Raw genomic sequence first — 18,081 nt, forward strand, 5'->3', positions numbered from 1 at the left:
CCCGCTCCGCCCCGCCTCGCCCCGCCTCGCCCCGCCCCGCACTACGGCCGTCCTGCCCTGCCTCGACTCCGCGGCGGTATTTGGGACGAGGTCGAGTCGTACTAAAGTACTCGGGTAGGTACTCGGTCTGTTCGCGAAGTACGTTGCGGTGTGTGTACACGTAGGTGTGTGTACGTGTATGAGCGCGGAATAGGCGCGCGCGTGTGTGTGTGTGAGGGAGAGAGAGCGTGCGTGCGTGAGAGTGAAATAGTTCGAGTGTGGGTATGTGTGTGTGGGCCGGGGAGGGAAGGGGAAGGTCCGCATCGGCACGTATCTAAAACCCAACATGCAATTCGCCAGCCTGGAATATATCGACTGATGTGAATGACAAAGGCTCGATAGGCTGGGCCGCCTCCCCCTCCCCTCCCCTCCCCCTCCCCCTTTCCAGCGACACACGGTCCACTTTATTATTCAAAGAAAGAGTGGTTGGTAATTGGTAGTGCCGCGTTGCTGGGCATTCGCTGCGCTTTGCTGCGCCGCGAGGCGACCTTTCACTTAGTGGCTGTTGGCCACAGTGTGGGTCCCGGCCACTCGCGGCCACTACGCCTCGACGCCGCCACGCCGCGAACCGCCGCCCGACCTGCCGGCCAAAGGGGCCAAAGGGGCCAAAGGGGCCAAAGCCCGCGGGGCGCGGGGCGCGCATATCCAGAGCCCAGGTCGAGCCGGGCCGGATTAGCCAGGGTGGAAAGCAGAGTCCGTTCGTGGCGTTCAGAGCGTCCATCTCGCGGTCCACCTCGTCCACCGCCTTGCCTTACAGATAAGTGCATTTCTTTGTTGCTGTTGGCTGTTAGCGTTCGCCGCCAGGCTCAGCAAGACGAGAAGAATTTTTTCTCCGCATCCTTGGGCGCTCTGAACCGCCACCAGGCCTGACGGGCCGCTGCCGCGCAAACGGGCGTGATATGGAAGGCGGCCGCCAGGCGAGAGTCAAGGCCAAGGATGGCGTTGTGGTGCGCCGCCGGAGCGGCGGTGGCGGGCGGTGGCAGCAGGGGCCGCCGCTTGACGCCTCGACGCGACGGTGAGACTCGGTGCGAGGGAGTGCGAGGGAGCGCGCAACCGGAGTGCAGCCAGCACAGTGCAGGTGCGGCCCCGCCCCGCCACGCCCCGCCACGCCCCGCCACGCCCCGCCGCGCCACTCCTGTTCAAGCAACGCGTTGCCAACGTGATAACGCCATCATTTCCTGCCCGTCGTCCCGTATATATTCTTTCTTGTTTTGCTCGTTGTTGGCGGCCCTGCCGGCCCTGCGGCCTGCGGCGTGGTCCCGGCCTGAGTGCGGCTCGATGCAGCGCCAAACGGGCCCCGAGACTCCGTGACGACGTCGACGGGGTACCTCCAGGACCCGACTTTGCAATCATCTCCGCCATCGCGCGCTGCAGTTTGTCTTTTTTCTGTTTCCTTCACACTCCCACCGACCGCTGACGTAAGCACGCACGCCCTGCGCACGCCCCGCGCACGCGCCACTGCAGTAATTACGCCAAGCCGGCCCGCCAACCCGGATCCAGGATCCGAAGTGTGGACGCGGCGAGGCGGGCAGCGCGACGCGCGACGCAGTGAGCATTGTGGGTGATTACAAATACAGAGTCCACCAGTCACTTTTGGTGCGCCCAGGCACGATAAAACCTCGCTATCGCTCGCCGACAACCTAGCAGGGCCTGCTACATTTCGCGCAGCCTAACCCGGCCCCGAGATCGCCGGCTCACCGCCCCGGCCGTTGCTCCGCTCCTACGCCGTTGAGAAATTGGCATGCTGCATCAAGCTGGTGGCACGAGTGCACTCGGCTCGGCGGTGGGCGCGGCGTTGCGCCACGGGATAGACAAGGCAGAAAACACCGACAAGGCAGCAAAAGATACAAGAATCTTGCAACGGCCCACGGCGCGGGCTGTGCCTGGGCTGTGCCTGGGCCGTGCCTCTGCCCTGCCGCCAGCCGGCCTGTAAACATGCCAGGACACTTTGGCGCATCGCGGCACCACGGCACCTCGAGCCTGGAGTCCGCTCCTCACACACCTGCGGGCGCTACTCCAGACAGGCAGGCAGGCAGACAGACAGCCAGCCCATCCCGCAGCACGCGCTGGAGGCTGCAGCGCTGGAGCTGGAGTGTCCAGCCGGCTGAGATGTCGTTCATGACATTTGCAGGCCTCCCGCGGGCAGCGTTTGCAACACCCGCCACCGCTTACCATGTTCGCCCCCACCACCACGGCGCCCGCAGGCTGCACGCGGCCAGGCGGCGCGCTGTGCCCTGCAGTCTGGTTCCGAACCACGGCGCTCCGTTTCTCTGTCTCTCTCGACGGCCCCAAAGGGACTCCTCGCGAGTGCGAGAGAGACAAACGGCGTTCGTCGTCAGCCTGCTGCTCGGCTGCCGAATGCATTAGGTCGCGTCCCGCCGCCGCTCCTCCGCGCCACCATGCTCGCCCGGTCGGAGGACGAGGCGGCTCGCTCAACGTGCCGCGCTGCGTTGGTTTTCTCAAAGCGGTTTTCTCGTTTCGAACGCGCCGAGCGCCTGGAGGGTAGGCCGTGCCGCCGGGCAGCAGTGCGTGGGACCCAGCTGGTTGCCTACCCGGACTTCGCAGGCGCTCGGACCTCGGCTCGGACCCACCGCCGAGCCTTCGCCGCCTTCGCCGCGCCACTGGACCGGGGAGGGAGGAGGGAGGAGGGAGTGGCGGGGGAGCCACACACGCCTCAGTCTTGACGCCTTCGACCACGCCGTCATGTCAAAGAGGACAGGGTAGGGTCGTCACCGTGATCCTCAGTCCAGCCGTCACCGGACACCAGCTCGTCCACTGCACTGCGAGAGGTGTCGCAATAGGCCGTCAGGCCGTCGCCGCAGAGATGCGTGCGGCACCGAGGGAAAGGGAAGGGGTCACTACCGTGCTTTCAGTCGACGTTCGGTTTGGTCGCGTGTGGCGTTCACGTGAAATATGCAAATGTCGCAAACTTGCGTACGTGATTTGTACGAATTTGGACAGCCGAGGCGGCCGCCATGCGGGCGCGTTTCGCGACGTCATCGTCCCACCTGGTGGCGCCCGGTGGCTCGTTCCGAACAAATCCTTTCGTCGCCCTGTCTCTCTCGCACTCGCGGGGCGCTCCGTAGGGTTGCGAGTGGGACAGAGCGGCGAGGCACCGTTCGGACGGGCCGGGACCCTTTACCTAATAATTGGCGTTGCAGCATGGCGTCGTCGTCGCCCTTGGCCGGCGCCATAACGACACGGAGTGCCGGCAGCGCAGCCCAGCGCAGCGCGGCGCAGCGCGGCGCCTCAGCCAATCGAAGCCCGGCCGGCCCGGCCAGCCCGGTCCCTTCACCGCGTGTTGCGTCCTAGCCGCCACCGGCCTCGCCGGCCTGCCGCCTCGTTCCGTCGCTCTGTCTCTCTCGCACCGCAACGGACCGCCCTATGAGTGGGACAGAGACAGAGCGACGAAGCGACCCTTCGGGATCGCTCGGCCGGTGGACGCGGCCGGGTAAGGAAATGCCACTAGCCGCTGCCCCCCACCGCCATTGTCGAAGCACGCGTCAAAGTACTGGAACAGGACAGCCAGACACTAGAGAGAGACGGAGGGGCCGGCGCCGCACTGTAAAATTGAAAAGCCCCCGGCCGCCGAAATGAGGAATGAAAAGCAACGCATCACGAATGACGGCTCCATTGCGCGATGCATCCTCCCGCGCTGCCCGACAGCTCTGGCTCTCTCGCACTCGTGGGGCGATCGGTAGCGGTGCGAGAGAGACGGCGACAAAACCAGCTGCAGACGCGGGGTGAAAAGAGACGGGAAAGGGGAGGGGTGGGGGAGGGGGTTCTGCGCAGCTCTGCGTCCCGGCTAACTAACAGGGCCACTCGCCATAAACTACTCAACCCGTGCCGCTCTGCTTCGCTCGGCTTCTCTTCGGATGCCGCCACCAAGCCGCCAAGCCGCCAAGCCGCAGAGCCTACAAGCCACGACTACACGCGTCCTGCTCCACGGCCTGCAGACTGCAGTGCTGCACTGCACTGCTTTCGTCAGTGCGCCGTCTCTCTCGCACCTACAGGGGATGCCGTGTCAGTGCGAGACAGAGCCACGGCAACGCTTTTCGGAATCCATCCAGGTAGTGCTCGGTGCTCCGGACGCGCTGGCGCTGGAGGCGCTGGAGGCGCTGGAGTCTGCAGTCCGGCCGCTGCTCTGCTCGCCTATCGGCTCGACCGGCCTCGGCCCTGGACGCCGGCCAAACGCGGACCAGTTCAAATCCCGCGCCGGATGTCAAGCCCTGCCCTGCCCCGTCCGTATCGCATCGCGGGCCTTGTCGCTAGGGGCAGGGCCAGGCCAGCCAGGCCGGTGTCGTGCCACCAATGTACCAGGGGGTGGCAGCGCTGTACACGTATTCTGACGCCATGTTCGACCCCCCTTAAATCATGGCACTTTTCAAGGAGATACATTGTACGTTCATCGCGCGATGGCTGTACCCTCTTCCGTTCGCATTTGATAGGGGCACAGGTACAACCATCGCGCGATAGTTGTACCCCTACTGATGAGACTACGCCAGTACAAGCATCGCGCTATGGCTCGCTATGGCTGAACCCACCACGACATAGGATACCCCAAGGGTACAGCCATCGCGCGATAGATGCACCCAAGGGTAGAACCATATAGCGCGATCGATGTACCTCCCTAAAAATAGATATTTTGGACAGCCTTTGGGACTCTACTCTCGCTCAGTCGCTCATCGTGGCCCGCTTTTACGGTGTACACGTCTTGTTCCTCGCGGTTCTCGCCTCGGTTTACGATTTGCCCGCCGCTGTTTTCTCGCTCGGCCAAATGGGTCCGCCGAGACGGCCGAGACGGCGCCGAGGCGGCCGCGTGGACAACGAGGACTCCGTCGAGGACCCCGACGGGGACCCCGAGGGCTTCCGGGAGGCGACGAGCGACATATTGCTGAAGCAGGCTGCAGAATTATGACAAACATTTGGATGCAAACGACGGCGAGCACTTAATTTCGACCTCGCACTCGTTTCGCACCTCGCTCTCGCGGATTTGATACGACACCATGATGGTTGTAGGAAAGTGAAGTGTTATGTGCCGGCCGCAATTCTTCCTACACCGGCATTTGCATAAACAACCTGTCCAAACGAGAACACAAAACACTGCGAAAAACAAGGTACAAAAAAACGGCCATTCCGCCAAAGTTTATCTTGGCAAGGCCATGCTATCAGCCTCATCGGACCCAGCAAAAACTTTCTGAGGAAAAAAATGCTTTCTTCAACACTCTATTCTATCTGGGTATTGTCTTTTTTTTTTTCAAGCTGAGAGGGTGATTACTGCTGCAACGCCTAAGCCAAATGATCAGGTAACGCCGAAGATGACAGGAAGGGCCAGCTGCATGTTTTCCACCTTTCTCCCCGCGCACACAAACACACATACACACACACATTCATGTGCACACCACCTCTACCTGACCAAACCCAACCGGCTGTTAGTACCGCCAAGTGTCAGCGTGGAGCTTCCTTGTGTAATCGTCTGTCCAGCAAACACATACACTCACACACACACGCGCGCGCGCGCACGCACACAAACGCAGGCCAGGCGCGTGCATGTGCGCAAACACGCATTGAGCGCGCAGTGAAATGGTCAACAGAGACATTCGCCGCGGTGTGTTCTCGCAACGTTCCCGGCCAAAAAGTAGCAGCCGGTGCCTGATCACTCGACACAAGCAGGGATGTTTTTGCTGTCGCTGTTGTCGCTGCGAGCACGGCCTCTAGGCACCCTAGGCAGGGCCGTCCTGGTGCAGGGGCCGGCTGGCTGGGCCGCCGAGGCACGTTGACCCCTTGCACCGCCTCGCACCGCCTTGCACAGCACCAAGCCGAGCCTCGAGCCGAGCCGAGGCGGAGGTACGGCTAGATCACGGTGACCAAACCTGTTGGCGTGGCAGCACTGTGGCGCACTTACACTGCACCGCCTTCAGGCCTTCGGGCCTTCGAGCCTTCGGGCTGCAAAAGAGGTTGGCAGCCCTGGCAGCGCCGCGCGCCAACACGCCTGCCAACCGAACAGACCAAACTAACCGCCGACCCGCAACTTTGAATGAAAAGCCAATAACGTGGCGCAAGCGCCGCACTGCGCTGGCACACTCTTTAATTCGCTTTCGGGTTTTGTGAGGTGTACGGCGTGCGCGTGACAGTCGCCGTTCACGCGATGTGGAACGCTAACCCTGCATGCGGGTAACCCCGCCAACACACAAAGAAAAGGCAAACAGACGTCACTGGTGAAATCGATGCGACATCATTTGGGGAAACGACTCCATCACGCGCGCCTTAGTCGGCGACACCGAGTCGCGTGCCGATGAGGGAGGGATGCGCCCGTGATCAACAAGTTCGTAGCGTGCCCTGCCAAGCCGATCCAAACGGCCGCCTACTCGCGCTGTCTCTCTCGCGCCCCCACGGCGCTGCCCCTAGGCGGTTCGAGACCGTCGCTGGACTGGCTGGCATCAAAGACGTAGGACGGTCATCCATAGTTGACGTGTTGTCGGTCGTGAATAAGTCCGCGCGAGTCGTGTCCCCGTTTGACGAGGCGAAGGAGGGGCCCGGTGATTGGCCGGAATCGATGCAAGCGCTGCACTAGCTCGGGGAAAACCGCCATCGCATCGCCCTCGGCATCGCCGCCGTGGCCCTGCAGGCCCCTGCAGGCTGCTCCCATCCATCTCTCTCACTCGCGCACTCCACGCGTTTAAAGATAGAGAGAGACAGAGCGGCGATGAACTAACTGCTTGGTCGCCGTCCTGGCCCTGACGGTCGCCCGCGCTGCCCGCAGCCGACGTATCGATTATCTCGAAGAATCGATGAAGGGCTTGAGGCCGGTCGAAATGTTTCATGAGGCGGCGATGGCGATTCGCGGTCAAGAATGATGGCGTGGCATTACGGCATGGCGTCGCATGGCGTCGCATGGCGTCGCATGGCGTGCAGGGAAATGGGAACGCCGGCTTATCAAATGAGGCCCTCGGAGCGGAAGCGCCATCCACGGACTTCCTCGAACATCCTCGAACATCCTTGACCGGCCAAAGTCCCTTCGTCCTAGCTAGAGCGCCCTTCCCTCGGCAAAATAAAACGCCACTGCCTGGCCGCTGAGATCTACGTATTGGAACGTACTGAAACGTTTGCACACATTGCCAAGCCCAATAGCGATTGAACAGTATAAATTTGTGTGGCTTGTAACAGCTAAAAGCCTTCCCCGCTGGCTGGGTTCCAAGCGCGATGCAGCGCGGAGCGGCCGCCGCTCGTAGCTCGGTCGTAGCCCCGCTATGGGTGCACTCCACCCAGAGACGAGCATTGCACCGGCGACGAAAATGATCGCTAATGAATCGAGCCAATAGCACATGGTTGGGCCACGCACGCACACCGTCGTCGCCCCGTAGCCGCGGTTTTTCTCGAGGGTTGTCTCTGCGTTAATGACCCCCGGTTGTTTGCACTATGCACCTCTCTGGGTATCCACATGCAGAGTGCACTAAACAGTTGCGAAAGTGACCACGCTGCGCCAGGCGGCGCCCCGGCCGGCCAGGCGGCCAGCTCTGCCAGGCTGGCGAGTCCTCGTGCGGTATCGTCCGAGCCAAGGCCCATGGAGCGCCGTGGGGGGAGGGGGAGACACCCTTACGGGCTGAAATTCGCGCTGCCGATCACCCGATCGCCCGATCGCCCAGACGAGCCGCGATCATCCTTCGCCCCTCCCGCGTCATGTTTGCAGCGGGAAGGCCGCTGCCGGACGTCCTGAGCTGCCTGAGCTCTGTCTGCAGGCTGAAGTGCCCACGTCGCTCTGTCTCTCTCACGCCGCTACGAGACAGCCCTTGAGTGCGAGAGAGACAGAGCGGCGAAAGCACTGCGCTGCCCTTCGAGACATCCTATCGAGCGGCTGTCATGACACATGTGTAAATACCGAAAGGTCAAATGCAAACCAGCGTCTGCTAGATACATCATGGGCAAAGCGCCCCCCCCCCCCCCCTCCGGCTCCAGCTGCGGCCAACCAGTCTCCCCTTCGCCGCGGCGCACATACAGTGACCCTCCCCCACCACGCGGCCGGTGCCTAATGTGTTTCATCACCAAGTCAGTCAAGGAAGTGACGGTAGAATAACCCGCGAGTTGCATGGAGAGGCGCTCGCTGTGGCCCTTGGCCGGCGGGTAGCCCGCACTGTCTCTCTCGCACTCATGGGGCGTTCCGCAGGGGTGCGAGAGAGACAGAGCGACGGAATAAGTGAGACTGCAGGCCCTGCATTTCCCCGACCCTTCACGGACGGGCTCAAGGGCTCAACGTCGAGCGCGAAACTTGGGCCGGCACGGCTGGAAAGACAATCAGAAAAGAGCCCGTCGATCAGAAAAGTGGAGCGGCGCTCCCGCGGTGCCACGGTGCCGGTGTTCCCGCGACTGTATCCACATACCGCCGTCTCTCTCACACTCATACACCCTCAAAACCTTACAAACCATTTCAGACCTTACAAAGAAGATAGTTTGTCGATACTGCAAAGTATTTTGAGCAAAGAAAATACTTCGTAATTAACTAGTTCTTCGTACAACAAACTAATGGTTTGCACCTCACATATGCTCAAAAAAGCGTGAGGGCCATCCCGTTCAGGTGCGAGAGATAGAGACGGAGCGACGAAACGCTGTGCACGGAATGAGCCTGCTGGGGGCCCAGGCCCAGGCCCAGGTCGCCCCGTCGTTCCGCACGTGCTCGTGAATGTGCCCGCTCCAGCACGCCGAGCACGCTGATTCCGAGTCATTTTCGTCCCTCTGTCTCTCTCGCACTCATGGGGGCCGCCCGAATAAGTGCGAGAGAGACAGAGGGACGAACAGGCCCGCCTTGCCCTGACCCTGTCCAGGCGCGAATCGAAGTGAGTCAGCTCGCCTCTCGCGCACTAGGAAAATGATTGTGACCCTGCAGAGGCCAACCGGAAACTCGACCCACTTCAGTGTGAATTATTATTTGGCAGGACCCAGCGAGTGTCAAACGGCAAACGGCGTGGCGCGGCTCGCGTGACTCGGTTTCGCATCCACGCCGTCCAAAGCACTGTACCGACCTCAGAGTACTCCTGCCCGCTTTCTGTCGAAGCTCGAACTTTTTCAAAGTCTGTTTACCGGCCGATACCGTCCGAGCCGTCGAGGACTCGAGGAACGGACAGGGCCTGCTTAGGGATGGTCGGGAACAAAGAACGGACACCGCGGCACCCACCCTGGTCCACACGGCGACTCGTATTACTCCAGTCGCGAACTGCTTATGCAACCCAAGACGCGATTCCTGCCCCCCCCACCACCACCACCACCACACGCCAGCGCGCCCCTGCGAGCAAATATGGAAGCCGCTTTGTGTTGGCTCAGGGGAAAGAAGAGGCCGCACCTGATTCCGAACAGAGCTTTCGTTGCTCTGTCTCTCTTACGCGCTCGCCAGGGGTTCCTCGAGAGTGCGAGAGAGACAGAGCGATGTGAGTCTGCTCCGAGCTGGGCGCCGCCACACACAGCCTTTAGATTGGCGATTGTGGCGGGGCCCGGCCGAACTGGCATTCCGCTCCAGGTGGGTGTTGCTCCTGTCCTGTCGTCGACTAGCCCGGACGGCCCGACCGCGGTCGCCTCGACGACAGTCAAAGACACGGCGCCGTGCCGTGCCATGCCGTGCCATGCCGCGCTACACAGCCAACGAGATCACGTGATCAGTGGATCACTTTGTCGGGGAGAGCCTGCTGGCTGCTGAGAGTCTCAGAGCTGCTCAGAGCTCGGAGATGTTGTTGGCGAGATCCCCGGGCAGCGGCCAGCTCGGCGGCCAACTCCCCCACGCCCCGCCCCGCCCCGGCCGGCACGACGCGCCGCGACGCGCCGCGACGCGCACTACGCCTCTCAGCCAAGCTCCGGGTCCTGGAGTGCTGGCGTCCTGGAGCCGGCGAGCCGCTGGAGCCGCTGGAGCCGCTGGAGCGGAGGGCAAACTGGTTTCTGCCGGGCGTGGTTTGCACTGTAATACCTTACGTCGGCGAAGCGAAGCGACTCGCGGCGAACGTGCTAGCGGCGGCCGGCATGGCGGCGTCCAGGAGTTAGTGTATCCGCCGCACCGCGAGGGATAGGTCCCCGACGACGCTCCTGGTGCGGGGTCAGCGACTGGTACCGGCAGGGTCGGAGGAACCGAGCCGTCGCCCTTGCCTCAGAGACTCTGGCATTGGCAGTCGCGGTGTATCGACGGATCCATTCTTTTGACCGCGGCAGTGCGCAGTGCACCGACTCATCGACCGGATGGAGAGCACCGCGGCCTGCCCGACTGTTTGACCACTCCACATGCCAACCGGGGCCGGGGAAATGCCAAATCAATGATGGATGGGACGCCAAGGCCCCGAAGCGAGGCTAGCCTGGGCTAGCCGCCCTTGAGCGCTCCGGGCGCGTGCGACCCGCGGCGCAGGAGAGCGCCACGCCAAAGAATTATCGGTTTTATGGTGAAAAATAATGGCCGATATGCGGAAGGAAGCGAGCAACCTGAGTGTGTATTCCACCCACGCCCACGATCTTTCCTCTCCTTTCGTTGCCGACATCCAATCTCTCACGACAACGCCCCGCCCGCCGCACCCCGCCGCACCCCGCCACGCCACGCCCCGCCCCGCCCCGCGCCGCCCCGCCGGCAAGGAGGTGGCGAGGAGCTGGCCTTGGCTCGCGGCGCGCACGGCCGCACGGCCGCACGGCCCGATACTCAAGGCCGGTCGTGTTCCGGTTCAAGAGCGCCGAGACGGAGACATGGCCCGGCCGTTCCAGGGCGTCCAGGAGGTCCAGGACGTCCAACGCGGCGCAGGCTGCGCAGGCGGAGTGGAAATGACGGAGTGAGTGGCGACTGGCCCGGACTGGCCGAAGGGCGTTGGTCATGTAGAGTGCGCGGGGCTTTTCCGAGGAAGGCTTCAGCATTCTGACAACCTATAACTCCCAAGCCGGGCCCGGTCCGATGCCTGGCCGTCTCGTCTGACAGTGTTGCCACACGGGCGGGAATAAATTCCCACGATGCAGCAGTGTCCGCTTGCCTACCAGGTAACATCCTTCCCAAGAGCAAAGCCTGATTGCCTCGGAGAGCAGGGAGCGCCTGGCGCGTAGGCAACGCCGAGGCTCCGCTGCCTACAATGCGGCTGGTGGCCTACCCGCCCCTGCGGCGCTGCGGCGCTGATGCCGCTTGGCCGACGCACTTGAATTAACCACCCGGCATTTAATACGCGAGTTGCACATCGGCCTGTTCCGAGCAGCCCCCCTGTCTCTCTCGCACCCCTTCGCGACGGCGCATGAGTGGGAGAGAAACAGGCGCTGTTCGGAATCAGCCTGCTAGCGCCAATCCAACTCATCATCTTCGGCCGAGTCTTCGGCGAACCGCGCACGGTCCGGCCGATACGCACATTGCCACAACACCCGTAAATCAAAGCCGGCAGGATGGTTCCGCACGGCTGTTGCGTCGCTCTGTCTCTCTCCCACTCACTGGGGTGCGAGAGAGGCAGAGCGACGACAGCGCTGTTCGGATTCGCCCTGCAGGTCTTTCTGCGCGTGCGGAGAGTGGACCAGTGGAGCGACCGCCGACGGTAAGGGTGGCCGCGGGCGCGCTGTCGTTGGCGTAAAGCAGGGCGTGAACATGCAGTGCGGCCGCGCGGCCGTCGATCCGGCCAGCCCTTGACAGGACAGGGCTCCGGCACCGCGGCACGCCGTAATTCAATGCAGAGGATAGTTTTGCCGAGTGGTGTGGAGCAGACCAGCAGCCTGGCCGAGCAGAGCGAGCGGAGCACGGCGCGAGGCTGGTTAGCAGGTTGTCCGAGCAAACTGACACCGCGGTCCGCCACCAGCCGCGGCCGCCGCCTCGCGCACCGCGAGCAGGCGGCCACCGGGTAACCTCTCACTGGGCCACGGCCAGCCGTGGGGCCGTGGGGCCAGCCGGGTAGGGGTAGCTCCGAGGCGAGGCGGACATGCCTGCCTGTTAGGGTGGTTGACTAGCTTCTGATTATTCCCACGAGGTTGGGTGGTGGTTATGTCTCCCGCCTGCCGTGGCCAGTGGCGTCGTGGCCAGGACTGTGGCTGGAGAGCGGGGCTGCACGTCAGACAAAGGCGGTCCCTCGCTTGGCGTGCCATGGCTGGGCCATGGCTGGGCGCTCTGCGAATTCCACGAGCAGCCCCCAACCCAACCCCCTACGAGTGCGAGAGAGACAGCGGCAGCCAGTTGGCTGGAGAGTTCGCTTGATGCGCCCCGCGGAAGGCGAAGGAGCGCGTCGACGAGGCGAGGCTCCTGCCGGATAGTTAAAAAGTTGGCGAACAGCGCCAAACTTGCACGCTGTGGGCGGCGCGCGGCGCCGGGCCGTGCGTTGCCGCGTTGCCGTCGTTCTCGCCAAGTGGCGCTTCCCACTTGGAGAGATATTATTTTGTTCGCGCCTATCATTAAGTCGATGCGGAAATTTAAGAGGCAAGCGATGAGCCGGTTGCGTTTTCGCGCAAACACCGCGCCCGACTCTTCCTTTCCCGGACGAGCGGCGCCGGCAGCCTCCGTCTCGACGGTCTCGGCCAAGTCGCGGCGGCGTCGCCACGCCCCGCATGGGCGTGGAAGGTCGCGGCAGGTTTTAGCTCCGTTTATAACGAATCGGCGGCGGCGGCGCGTTGTTAGCGCCGCGAGTCGCAGCGCAGCGCGCAGCCTGGCCACGGTGCCGCACCAGCGCTCAGTGGGCCAGAAGATCGGTGGAGGCGGTCGAACTGTTTTCAGCTCCAGGGTCTGAATGAGACTCGAACTGAACGTGTGACCCCACCAATGGACTGCTCTCTGAACGAGGAATCCATTGGTGGGGTCACACGTTCGGTTCGAGTCCTGTTTAGCGACTCTGGAGCTCAAAGCGTGTCTGCTAGTTTTGACCACCTGCGCCGGTCTTCTGGCCCACTGTGCAACGTCTGGAATGGCCAAACACAGGCGCAGAATGAATCCACCACTTTATCGGTTCGCGTGGACGCGGAGGCCCAGTGCCAGCACCACGGCCAGCGCGCCAGCTCCAGCACCCAGTGCTCGGCCAGCTCGGCCATCGGCAGTGCTTGGCAGTCCGCACGGCACTTTGACCTCTCCCCCGCCTCTCTCCGAGCAAGTCAACAGCCGCGCGGCCGTGGCCGTCTCATCCTTGGCTTTAGATTGGCGAGAGAGGATGCGTGTGTGGGGCGAGCCGAGCAGCCTGAAACCGAACCAAGCCGGGACCTGGTGCGAGGAGGTGCGGGCCTGGCGCGCCGAGCCGAGCCAAGCCGCACACTGGCACGCTGGCAGACGCAAAAGGCTCAATAGACTACACGCTGGAGCGGAGCGGGCTGCACAGATTAATTCCTACGAAGAACGATCTTTTAAGCTGCGAAGAAAATGGGGGCTTCGCTGCCTGCTGTAGAAACGTTTTTGTTTGAAGGAAAAATCCTTCGCGTAGCTAACAAACATAACTTCTTCACGCCCTGCGCAGGATTCCAATTCTAAATTAAATACAAAAATTTACAAACGGTTTTCTTAGTATGCTCCGAGCGAAGCCGCCGTTTTCTTTACAGTACAAAGGACGTTCCTTGGGTTCTTTGTACAGTTTCAAGTGTGTGGCAGGGGCTGGCCTATGGGCATACAGGAGCCTCACTCCGAACGGTGCGTTCGGCGCTCTCTCTCATGGCTCGTCCCGTTGGGGTGCGAGAGAGACAGAGCGACGAGACGCTGTCCGGAGTGAGTCTGCTGGCGCTGCTGGCGGCGGCGCGGAGTGAACGACTCCATACTCCATGCCATCCAGCGGCCCGCGCCCCTCCCCCGCCCGCTCCTTTTTCTCCGCAGAGTAAAGTATCAAGGTAGTCCTGTCCTGACCTATCCCGAACACAATTCCGCACAGCGATCGCGTAGTAGCAGCACAGCCAGCACGGCCAGCGCAGCAGACTTATTCCAAGAGTCGTTTTCGTCGCTCTGTCTCTGTCGTACACATAGGACGCCCCGTGTGGGTGCGAGAGGGACAGAGCGACGAAAACGACTCTCGGAATCAGAATGCAGCCAGCACGGCGTGGTGGTCGCCTCGGCGTTCGCGGACCTCTCCAGCGGAGCAGAGCCAAGGCCTCGCCCGCCTCGCCGCTCAGGCAGGGCGGCAGCCGCGGCAGCGCGGCAGGGCCAAAACATTGCGTGCGTCGCGGTGCGTCGCGGTGCGCCGCGGTGCTTCGCCAACGCGCGGAGAGCGAAGGGTGGCGCGTATTGGCGCGTCTTTCGAAAAGGTCCCCTCCCACGGGCGGCCCCTGCGGGGGTGTCCTGTAGGGGTGCCACCGCGGGCTCGAACGAGGGACGAGCAGTGCTGCAACGCGGCCCTAGAGGGAGAGGCCGGCCAGGCCGGCGCCCCTTGCCTGTCTTCCAAGCACGAAAGTGGCCTAGTCAACATTGTGACGTCACCTCATAATGGGCGAAATACAGGCGAAATGGGGTGCATTTTCAGATTGAAATGACACTGAAATGATCTGGACTTGCCAGTTCACTCGCTGGTATCGCGATCGAGCAGAAGAAAGACTTCCACGCTGCGGTGCTCAGCATCCACCTCAGTATGCACTCGCACTGGCGACGTACACTGCACCACCTCGGCTCCGAGAAGCGAGAAGCACCGCCCTGCCGGCTGTGCCTTCTTAACCCAGCAGGGCCTGCCCGGCCTGCCAGTCCAAGGCCGAAACGGTGGAACGGGCCGCAAGGGCCGCAAGGCGCAGGGGATCCGATCAGCCCGAGCGAGGGAGAGCGAGACAGAGAAGAGAGAGAAGCGAATCATCAATGGGGACAACACGCTTGAGAGAGGAGCCAAGCTCCCCCATGTAAATTAGCGCTAAACCAATTTCCTCGGCCCGTCAAAGTCCCGACCAGGCACCGAAGGGACTCAAAGAGGAGGGCTGCTTTCGTCGCTCTGCCTCTCTCGCATCCTTGCGGCACGCCGCACGGACGTGAGTGAGAGACAGAGCGACGAAAGCAGTCTTCGGAGACACCGGCGAAGCAGGCGAAGCGACGACGGGAACGAGCCGAACAGTGTGAACACAAGCCAGGTCAGGCCCGTCAGGTAGGGTGTTTCGTCATATCGAATTTTGGGTCCGTCAGTGGTTTTTCTGAAAGGCCTTGGTCTGAAACGAACCTGTGCCAAGTTTGAGCCCGATCCGATAACGGGAAGTGGAGGCGCATCGAGCCTAAAGTTTTTGGGGTCCGCGGCGGATTCGCGCGCACTGTCACACAAAAGCGCGCCTCGTGCACGCCGGACGCGATGCAAACCCACGGGAACCATGCAGGTACGTTCACAAGGGTCCATGGTAAGGGTTTATCTACTCGGCAGATCGACCGCGACCACCCCGCCGAAGGGTAGGTGAAGCAAAGTCGAATTTTCAGTCGCGCTACCGTACGTCCAAACGCCCTGAGACAGCGGCTTCTAATTTCACGTGCGTCGACTAGACTGGACCAGGAACCGATCTGAAAAATAGCGGTCACGTTAGCGCACCGCGTTCCTCGCGAAAACGCGACGCGAATGTCGCGACGCGCCAGCGCGCGCCGGCCGAGCGTTTGAATTCTGCCCGGCAGTGACTGTGCCGTGCCGTGCCGCTCCGGGCCGCTCCCAGGCAGCGCGCTGGTTCGGCCAGCCGAGCGGCACGGCACGGCACAGTCACTGCCGGGCAGAATTCAAACGCTCGGCCGGCGCGCGCTGGCGCGTCGCGACATTCGCGTCGCGTTTTCGCGAGGAACGCGGTGCGCTAACGTGACCGCTATTTTTCAGATCGGTTCCTGGTCCAGTCTAGTCGACGCACGTGAAATTAGAAGCCGCTGTCTCAGGGCGTTTGGACGTACGGTAGCGCGACTGAAAATTCGACTTTGCTTCACCTACCCTTCGGCGGGGTGGTCGCGGTCGATCTGCCGAGTAGATAAACCCTTACCATGGACCCTTGTGAACGTACCTGCATGGTTCCCGTGGGTTTGCATCGCGTCCGGCGTGCACGAGGCGCGCTTTTGTGTGACAGTGCGCGCGAATCCGCCGCGGACCCCAAAAACTTTAGGCTCGATGCGCCTCCACTTCCCGTTATCGGATCGGGCTCAAACTTGGCACAGGTTCGTTTCAGACCAAGGCCTTTCAGAAAAACCACTGACGGACCCAAAATTCGATATGACGAAACACCCTACCGTCAGGCCAGGCCAGAGATTGTTGAACATAACTGCGTGAGTCGTACAGCCTTGGCAAGGTCGCGCCGAGCACCGCGCCGTCCAAGCGATCCGCACTGCGCCGCGCCGCGCCACGCCCGCTCACCTCGCCACGGTGCGCCGCCACAACATCCCGGCCATTGTTTTTGTTGGCGGGGAGGGGGAGGAGGAGTTTAAGGGAGAGGGGCGCGGATAAGTGGAGCGAAACCTCCAATCTGCCCCGCGACGCACCATGGCACAGACGCACCCCTACGCCCTTCGCCCCGATAGACTGCTCCCCGTTGACTCCGCCGGTGCTTTCCTCTTTCTCGTCGATCTTGTTGCTGGCCGGCGCGGTGGCGCGGTGCGCAGTCGTATGCATCGAGTCGAGTGCGAGTGCAGCATGCGCCACGCCGCGCCGGCCCAAGGTAGACGGGGTAGACGGGCTGGCTAAAGTGACCGGCGGCCGGCTGCCCTGGGCTGGGCAGGGGGCTGGGCAGGGGGCTGGGCTGCCTGGGCTGGTCGTTCCAAGCGTGCGTAAAAGGGGTAAATAATGATCCTGCTCGCCCAAGGGCCTTCTATAATCGAAGCGGCAAGTGCGCCGGGCTGCAGTCTGATTCCGAGAGTCGTTTTCGTCGCTCTGTCTCTCTCGCACCCACACGGGACGCCCCATGAGTGCGAGAGGTGGTCTGCCAATAGCGATGGCAAGCCGGCGATATCATAACGACCACCACCCAGCCCACCATGGCCATATCGACAGCACAGTCGAGGGTCCATTTTTCAAACAAAGCGCGGTCCAGCAGCACAGCAGGTTGACTTCTAGCAGCGCTTTACCGCTCTCTCTCTCTCTCTCTCTCTCTCTCTCTCTCTCTCTCTCTCTCTCCCTCCCTCCCTCTCTCGCACACACCTACCGCACGGCCAGTGCGAGTGAGACAGAGTGACGGAACCACGAAACCCGACTGCATGGCCCGCATTAGTGAAATGCTGAGGCCCAGAGACGGAGACATGCATGCAGCAGACTAAGGAGCCTGCTTCCAGCCTTCCAGTTTCGGCTACACGGCTGGAGAGGCTGACTTGCTCCAGTGTTGCCACACGAATAGGCAAAACTTCCCACAATGCACCGGTGTTGAAAGGGTTACGAACCTGCGCCTGCTTGAGAGGCAATATCTGGCCCTTGCTCCTCGAGAAGTTGCCTAGTCGGCAGGCTGACGTTGCCAACCCTTTCGACACTGGTGCATCGTACGGCTTTTCGTCCACTCTCGTGACAACACTTACTGGCTGGCTCCATTTCGCATGCATGATGGACCTGGTAATGGCGGCCGGGCCGCGGGCCGCGCCATGGCCGAGAGCATTGCGCAATACACTGTTGGCTAGCGTTGCCCCTGCAGGGGCCCTGCGCCCTGCGGTGTGGGCCCCAGAGGTGGGCCCTCGGGGTAACACTGCTTTCCTCCAGGATGGCCGCAGGACCACGCAGGACCTGCTTTTCCTTTTGCTGTTGACCCAAGGACGACGCCCTGCGTGCCCTGCCCTGCGTGCCACAACAACAGGATGTCGGCGCGCGCCTGCAGCACCGCACGAGCTAGCATTGGGCGACCGAACCGGCAGCGGGCCTAAAACCGGGAACGCGTTATCTTATGACGTTTAGATTCGTCAAGCCATGGATTTCACCGTGAGGGTTTGGCGCCGTGTAGCGCGTAGTTTCAGTGCCAGCCCGTCTGGAGCACCCCTTAGCGCCTGCGAGGTAGGCCACCGGTCCGGTCCGGTGTGGAGACGGTGGCCTAAGTTGCCCCTGTCGTCTTCACAGGGGCAAGGTAGGCCACCGTCTCCACATCGGTGTGTTGCGGACCGGGCCGGTGGCCTACCTCGCAAGGCGCTACAACCGCAGCTGCCCCGAGCAAGCGGCTCAGCGCAGCTGTACCAAATCCAACGAT

This window comes from Thrips palmi, unplaced genomic scaffold (assembly GCF_012932325.1).
Source record: "Thrips palmi isolate BJ-2018 unplaced genomic scaffold, TpBJ-2018v1 HiC_scaffold_10, whole genome shotgun sequence".
Taxonomy (NCBI): Eukaryota; Metazoa; Arthropoda; class Insecta; order Thysanoptera; family Thripidae; genus Thrips; species Thrips palmi.